General features: G+C 41.8%; 1 long non-coding RNA gene across 1 annotated transcript; it reads right to left on the minus strand.

The window, feature by feature from the left end:
- Window positions 1-5654: 5654 nt before the first annotated feature.
- On the minus strand, window positions 5655-7902 carry LOC111969621 (uncharacterized). The gene is made up of 3 exons (XR_002878027.1): window positions 7748-7902; window positions 6746-6919; window positions 5655-6512 (listed from the first exon to the last, which is right to left on the minus strand). It is a non-coding gene; the product is annotated as an uncharacterized lncRNA (long non-coding RNA).
- Between the last annotated feature and the right edge of the window lie 453 nt (window positions 7903-8355).

Below are 8355 nucleotides of genomic sequence, written 5' to 3' on the forward strand. Positions count from 1 at the left end.
CCCAGCAGAGAGATCATTCTGGGAAGTTAAACGTAGCAGATGTGCTCAGCACCTGTCAATCAGGGTTACTCCAGGTGTGTCCAAGAGATTGTTCACTTCCTGTCTAAAGATGAGCTGAAGACACAGTCCCAGAGAAGACTGCTGAGATACTTCCAGGGCCTGCAGCCATCCTCTGATAAGAACAGGAGGAGAGTGACCCGTCTCATCTTCCTGGCACAGCATCTGCAAATATAAGAGTCCAGTCAACATCGCCCTTTGGAGGCCGTGTTTGAGACCTACAGACTGGAGCTCCACTGAGACAAACACAATGGACAATTGTCATCTATTTTTAATGTAGGGATAATAAGAATACCCATTTTGCTGTTGCAGGATGTTTAAAAAGTCTTGCTGTGATTGAGAATTTTACTTCAGTTGTGCTGAAGTTGAAGCATTTTCCTGAGAAAATGATCTGATCTACGAAAACGACATTTTTGTAGTGTGAAAATTGAAATCATAATAATTTATGTTTTATGTAAAATATGTTGATTATGTTGATCATGTGTTCATTCATGATCAACATCAGCTGCAATGGTCCTCTTAGAGGACTTCCAACCCAAATGGGTGTTATATCATCAATATATTTTTGATTTCTTTGATTGATCTGTTTTAAGTTCAACCTGTATAAGATACAAACGTATTACCTCTACATTTGTGTAGTGATATAGTCATATTGACATTGTATTGAGCATCTTCTGTGAAGCATGTATCAGTTATATATTTGATATTGATCAACGTTCCTCCATGAGGATTATTTAACGAAATCACTCTCTGACTAGCAGTATTTGATCGGTTTTAAGATCAGACTTTATGTGTGAAAATGTTGCTTTCATTACCTGAACAATTGGAGAACACATTTGTCTCATTCTAAACCCCTTGTTTATTCTTTGAGCCTGTTACACTTTACATACACTCTTATCCAGAGCAACTTACAGTAGTGTCTACATATATTTTCGTACTGTGCCCCCATGGGGATTGAAACCATTAGGCTGGAGATTCAAGCACCATGCTCTACCAAGTGAGCTAAAACAGACTAGGAGAGTATCAGTATCTCTTGGAAATGTATCAAAGTTGTAGTTGTGATGTTTCCTCACTTTATTTGCGCCTTAAGTTGTTCTCTGTAAAGTGATTAATTGAGTCAACTTGAATAAATTGAAAATATATCAAATTAATTATTTTGCTTTTCCCTATCATTACTATGATAACATTTCAGCTCAACAACATGTAAAATACTTACAATGTTACATTTTGGTTTAAGATTAATGTATTAGGCAGTAATTATTAAGACGTGTGAAGATATATTCTTCATCAGAATGTGCAGGGGATTTATGATGTTATTTAAGTACTATCTCATAATGTGTAGGCCTACCTGAAATATAACTACACTGTACCATCACAATTACCGTGTATGTTGTGGTAACATAATATGTGATATGTGAACGTGAATGCCACTTGAGACAATTTCTGTTCTAATTCAAATGAAGCTCGGTTAGTACATCTCCATGTACACTGGCGTGGGCACAAAAAAACACGTTTTTCTTAAGAACTAGTGCCATTTAAAGAACAAATAGTTTCGTAACTGATCTTGAGCAATGAGATAAAACCAAACATGGCTGCTACTTGTTGTTGGACGTGGCAGAAAACAATAATTTTGCGAGTTAAAAGTTACCAAAATGATTAGCACAAGGCGCGATGTTGAAACAATATGTACTAAGCCTTTACATGCACATTTGGAAGTCGGAGTTTCCTGTAAATAAGATATAAGAAAGGAAGAAAATAAAATCAATAAGCTTAATTTGATGATTTACTCAAATTTGCTTCAGGATTCAATGAATGATCTTAATTTAAGGTAGATATTTCAGGACGAATAAAGTGATTAAACATCACAACAAAAACATGTTACTGCACTGTCGGAGCTAGAAACACAAGCATTTCACTACGCCCACAATAACATCCGCTAAACACGTGTATGTGACCAATAAAATGCGATTTGATTTGATATCACTACACAAATGTAGTGGTTAAAAAACCGCCTCTCTTAGAAATGTTGTCGATTATATAATACCTATTTTAGGTTAAAAGTCCTCATGGAGGATCGTTAAACGTATTGTTGATTATGAATAAACACATGATCAACATAATCAACACGTTTCCCAAGATAACGACTTTAATTATAGCGCTACAAAAATGTCGTTTTCATAGATCAAATAATTTTCTTAGAAACGTATCTTCTCCATCTTTTGTTTTTGCAGGAGGTTTTCAAAGTCTTCCTGTGACTGAGACTATTAATTTCAGTTGTGCTGAATATATCTTCCTGTTCTCATTACTGTCCTTGACATTAATGTCAGACCAACATGGCCCATTGTGTTTGTCTGAGTGGGGCTCCTGTCTGTAGGTCTCTACCAGGGCCTCTAGAGGGCGCTGTTGACCGGACTCCTCTCTTTGCTGATGCTCTGCTGGGCTGTTTCCATAGTTCTGAAAAAAGGCTTTATGAAGTGAGATGGATATTTTGGTCATAAGCTTTTGAGTGTGATAATGAGTAACCATCAAAGCAACCAAAACTGGCTTGTGGATTGTGGATATTTCCAGGAAGGAAAATTCGTGGAAATATTTTTTTGCCATCGATTGAAGGTTATGAAATTTCTAATTATCATTTTGTAATTGTAATGCTAAAATCACCAGTAGATGGCAGTCTAACACTATCTGCCCATCATTTCTGAGCCAACCTCCGCATCAAGTCCATCTCTGGTGTCCGGAGTACAATTTGTAAAGGAAATAAACCATTAAGTGTAGGTGCTCTTAATAACACATGATTGCTTTAGCCTAATAGATAATAGAATACATTATTTGTAAATATTGATATTGACTTTCTTGTTACCTCACCAATGTGAGGACTGGTGATCTTGGTGACAATGGTAATAATAATATGTCTGTCAGGGGCGCAACTTTGGTTTTAGAAGTGTGKGGGGGGGGGGGGGGCATAATTATACACACTACCGTTCAAAAGTTTGGGGTCACTTAGAAATGTCCTTGTTTTTGAAAGAAAAGCACCTTTTCTGTCCATTACAATAACATCAAATGGATCAGAAATACAGTGTAGACATTGTTAAAGTTGTAAATGACTATTATAGCTGGAAACGGCAGATTTTGAATGGAATATCTACATCAGGGTACAAAGGCCCATTATCAGCAACCATCACTCCTGTCTTCCAATGGCACGTTGTATTAGCTGATCCAAGTTTATCATTTTAAAAGGCTAATTGATCATTAGAAAACCCTTTTGCAATTATGTTAGCACAGCTGAAAACTGCTGTACTGATTAAAGAAGCAATAAAATTGGCCTTTAGACTAGTTGAGAAAATGGCAAGAAACAAAGAACTTTCTTCTGAAACTCGCCAATCTATTCTTGTTCTGAAAAATGAAGGCTATTCGTACAACGCTGTGTACTACTCCCTTCACAGAACAGCGCAAACTGGCTTTAACCAGAGTAGAAAGAGGAGTGGGAGGCCACGGTGCACAACTGAGCAAGAGGACAAGTACATTAGAGTGTCTAGTTTGAGAAACAGACGCCTCACAAGTCCTCAACTGGCAGCTTCATTAAATAGTACCCGCAAAACACCAGTCTCAAGGTCAACAATGAAAAGGCGACTCCGGGATGCTGGCCTTCTAGGCAGAGTTCCTCTGTCCAGTGTCTGTGTTCTTTTGCCCATCTTAATCTTTTATTTTTATTGGCCAGTCTGAGATATGGCTTTTTCTTTGCAACTCTGCCGAGGAAGGCCAGCATTCCAAAAAACGCTTTCATTGCAGTGTCTCACAATGACGGATTTATATTTAAGTAAATAGTAACAAATGCAAATTGAGCCAGGGGAAACCAAGGGCACTGCTCTCATAGGAAACAGGATGCTTTCAAACGGTTTGGCAGTCCTGTAATGGTGCAGATGGCCTCAAATACCCGTGGTCAGACTGGTCGTGCCAGATCACAAACCGACCTGGCACAACCAGACTACGTCCTCACATAGACGTTCCCTCATCTCTCTCAGAGTGCAAACTGGGCACTGGGCAGTGCATCAGCGACAGGACAGGAGGAGTGCAGTGAATATCAAGCAGAAAGAACTGGGCTGATAGTGATTACTGACCAGAGCCCCAGAGTGACTGAGAGAGCTAGAAGAGGCTCCCCGCTCACTCTCACTATTAGACTCTGTCACAATGTGCCACTATGTTTGCTCCCAGTTCACACAACACAATCCCACCAGTGTCATTACAGCCTCACTGCTGGAGACATAGCCCACTGATGGAAAGAGTAGGTCTAAACTAGTGCTCCATCCAAACTCCACTGGGTCCACAGGGAACTTCCTGAGTGGAGTTGCCAAGTGTCTGGGGCTAAAACGCTGGTTTCAAAGACACATTGGAGAAATAGGAACATTGTGTAATTTCCCCCCAATATTTTCATACTTTGTGTCTGGCGATTGCCTGCTGATGGATACTTAAGAATATAATATTCTCTAGATGACGTTAACATTATTCATTTGTATCATGATCTTTGCAAGAGAGATTTTGCTAATCTAACAAGTACAGTAGTAAGTCCATACAGACCTGATTTGCTGAGATAGGCACCTTAGATCAAATCTTTAGTGTGTGGCATAAAAAGGAGAAATGTGCCTGAGAGAAGGCATGTCTGTCTGTGCCCCTTCTCCATGCAGATGGCTGGGGGACCCACCACCGGGAACAGATCCACGGCCCATGCTACATCCACTACAGTCAAGGGTGACACTCATTCAGACATTCTGTATCCCTGCACTTGCAGATATCAACAGGCCCAAGAGGTTTACTGACTGTGCGACTTGACTAGGAACAACTGCCGTCACTGGTTCTTCCTGCCCTGGTCACATAGTCAAGAAAGAATCCTCCTGTCTCCTGGGATATCCAGGCCCCAGGGTGTGGAGTTGAAGAGGAGGAGCTGGTCTGTAGTTCTCCCTCTCTGGACTATCTGGGAGGAGGGGCATCATCAGTTTGACCACTGTGGTGAGTGCATAAAGTACAACTGTCACATAGTCCTGAAACAAAGCCAGTGACTTAATTGCACACATTCCTATGAAGCAATGTTGGATTATTTTAGACAGTTCTCAGGGAACAACAAATATGAATGTACACGATATGCTGGAATCTGTAAAACTCTCGCCCACCCCTGGCAGACATGGGACAGTTTGATACCAGTGTGGAAAAGAAGCCACCTATCCCAAGCATCATCTCCACCCTTGTGGATACCGTTCAGAAAATAGCTGCTATGATTAAAATGATGGAATTCAATGGTCAGTAATAATTCATGGTTAAGCTGATATCTTTCCCAATTACTGCAGTGAGTAGTGCAAACTATTGATCCTCCATGGCTGGAGAGGAATGCATAGGCCTCAGTGTTTTGGATATTTCAAACATTTTCATTCACATTTATTAGTTTTTTTCCTTATCTCTGTTTCTGAAAACATCAAAGCTCTTTATATTCTGTTTCGATAAAAGGGGACTGTGAGTTCTGTAGCCCCAATGCCTTTAACGTCCTATGAGTTTCATGTTCAATAGCACAGCTATTAGGAGCTATTTGAGACATTGTCCCGAACCTGCTGTTTCTCCCTCCCTCCCTCACCCGTTAGCACAAATCATTTCAAACATTATGCAAATCAAATAGCTCACCCTTACACTATACAATGCAGGTTTAATTGAACGTTAACAAAAGTGAGATACGATGGTGGTCGCCTATAAGGATTCTAATCAAATCGCTATGACCAAATCCTTTTGATATTCTCTTAGATTCTAAGAACAAACCCCAACAGCGCTGCAGTAGGTATTCCATTTACAGACCACATGTAGAGACAGTAGACTTAGGAGGCGAAGGAGGAGAAAGAAGGCATATTAAGAACCCAAGCAGTCTAGGCATTGTTGTTGTTATTGTTGTGGGTCAGATGTGGGTCACTGTCTCCCTCCTGCTGGGGCTCACTTCCTGTGCAGCTGTGAGGAGGCCGTGAGGCCACCACTGGTTCTGCCATGTGACAACGGAACAGCATCCAGGGCCGGACGGACACACATGCCTGGTGGAGCGTGACAGGGAGTGTCCCCTCTGACCCTGCCTCCAGTCTCTTCCTCCATTCCTCTCTCTCTCTGTTGAACTGGTAGCAATTAGAATGGGTACCAGGTTGCTGCTCCCCTGCTGGGCACCTTGGGGCTGACATGCTCTGACTGATGAGGGGCTGTCTGGTCTGTTGGCTTAGTCATACGCCTAGGGGTGGATCTTGGAATTGTAATGTTGACCGAGCGAAGCTTGTAGACTACTGTACATTTCCCTTTCCTCTTTGTCAGTTGTCATGGGTGGGGCCTTAGTGTTTCCTTCCTAGGTCACATGTACAGGAAACACTCCCGGCTGTAGTCATGGAGGATATCAAGATGCCATGGAACAAATTAAGAAATGGAAATACTCCTGCCCAGGCCTACAGATATGAGTGGGAGAGGAGAGCACAGGGATCAGACAGTAAAGAGACAGGATACTGGAGGTCTCCTTTAAGTCTCTTCAAAACACTGTAAATCATTTGGCAAAACTTCCCTCATCGTTTAACACCAAGGCTTTGACACAGTGGAAGGAAAATGGTTCTGGGTATGATTGTCCTTACATCAGCAGATGAAATGGTCTAACCACAATTTACGTGGTTTCAGCAGCACCCACCTGTCTGCCAATCAGTTCTTTGCTCAGAGCAACATGCAGGCAGCCTTCAGGATGTCCTATCTCACTGTGGGTTTGACTGTAGCTCCATCCTCTCTGCTCCATCCTGGGGTCTAGGGGATGGAGGGCTGGGTGCTGGGGGCTGAGGCATGGGCTCTTCTTTGGTCCTGCTGAGACCTTGCAGCACCAGGAAGAGGGAGAGTTGTGATGTGATTCTCGACTTATAGTGCTGCTCAGAGGATTGGTGTAACGGTGTTCACAGGTGAGGTTAGGATTATTAGTGTTACTGAAGATGCCTGCTCCATTAAGATGGGTGATTGCCAGTGGTTTACTGTTCTTGCAAAGCCTTGTATTGATATGTAGCCAATGACTGAGTGGCATTGGTCAGGGGTGTCATGCACCCGTTATTTTAGAGGGGGCACAAAGTATTTGATGATGGAGGGGGGGGTGGTCCAGAGGGGCCCCCTCTGGAATTCTGAGAATTTCTCATTTTTCAAACACCTGAAACCGCTTTTTCTTGCAATCTAGAGCCATAATCATTATGTCTAATTCTATGTAAAGAAAAATCATATGTCTAGGTTATCTAAGCATACCTCTTCACCGGTTCCATTATCATTTTGATTAATGATGCACAATGATTATTTAAGAAGTGTCATGCATTAGGAGTTCAGTACAACTGCAACACTGGTATATAGTATCATCACCTACGAATTAAAGCAATTTTATTATTTTCTAATGTCTAGCAACCTTGCCAGAATGCCAGCTAAGATAGTTAGACAAGCTACTCTACCTTGATTGATGCCTGAAATGGCTTGGTATCTAGTTATGAGGTTGGGAGATTGGGAACCTATCTAGCTGGCTAGCTAAAGCCGACTTCATAAATTTGCTAGGTGGCTAGTATTACAGAGTATTACGTGGTCTGAATACAGAGTATTACGTTGTATTTATTCATCAAGAAGGAATCAATAGGCTACATAGCTTGATCAAATTAATTTACAAACGTACCTCCTGTGAGTCCTGCCCATCACCAGCAGCTAACATCAAATCAAATGCTGTGTGTGTCACTCTACACCCTCTCTCCTCCACCACTGACTATACTGTCTGCACACACTAAAGCAGGGCTCTCCAACTCTGTTCCTGGATAACTATCCTCCTGTAGGTTTTCAATCCAACCCCAGTTGTAACTAACCTGATTCAGTTTATCCATCAACTAATTATTAGAATCAGGTGCGCTAGATTAGGGTTGGAGCAAAAACCTACAGGGCGGTAGCTCTTCGGGAACAGGGTTGGAGACCCCTGCACTAGAGTTTCTAGCGTCCTGTCCAGCATATCTTTGCTCCGTGGTTCACCTCGGAAAGAACCACTTACTAGGGAGAATGGGGGGGGGGGGGTAATGCCAGATGTGTCCAGTAGTGCTGATGATTATACAATGTTTGTATTAGCGTGCACAAAACATTCCTCTGATGTTGGCAGAATGTTACCAGACCATATTTTTCATGTTCTTTAAAAGTTCCCAAAATATTTCATTAGGTTGTGGGAGCAGTGTGGGGACATTACAAGAGATAGGTTCCCCAAACACAAAATCTGTCCAGTTGTGCTGATTACAGTGGAGG

The sequence above is a fragment of the Salvelinus sp. IW2-2015 genome, linkage group LG11 (genome assembly GCF_002910315.2).
Source record: "Salvelinus sp. IW2-2015 linkage group LG11, ASM291031v2, whole genome shotgun sequence".
In the NCBI taxonomy this organism is placed as follows: domain Eukaryota; kingdom Metazoa; phylum Chordata; class Actinopteri; order Salmoniformes; family Salmonidae; genus Salvelinus; species Salvelinus sp. IW2-2015.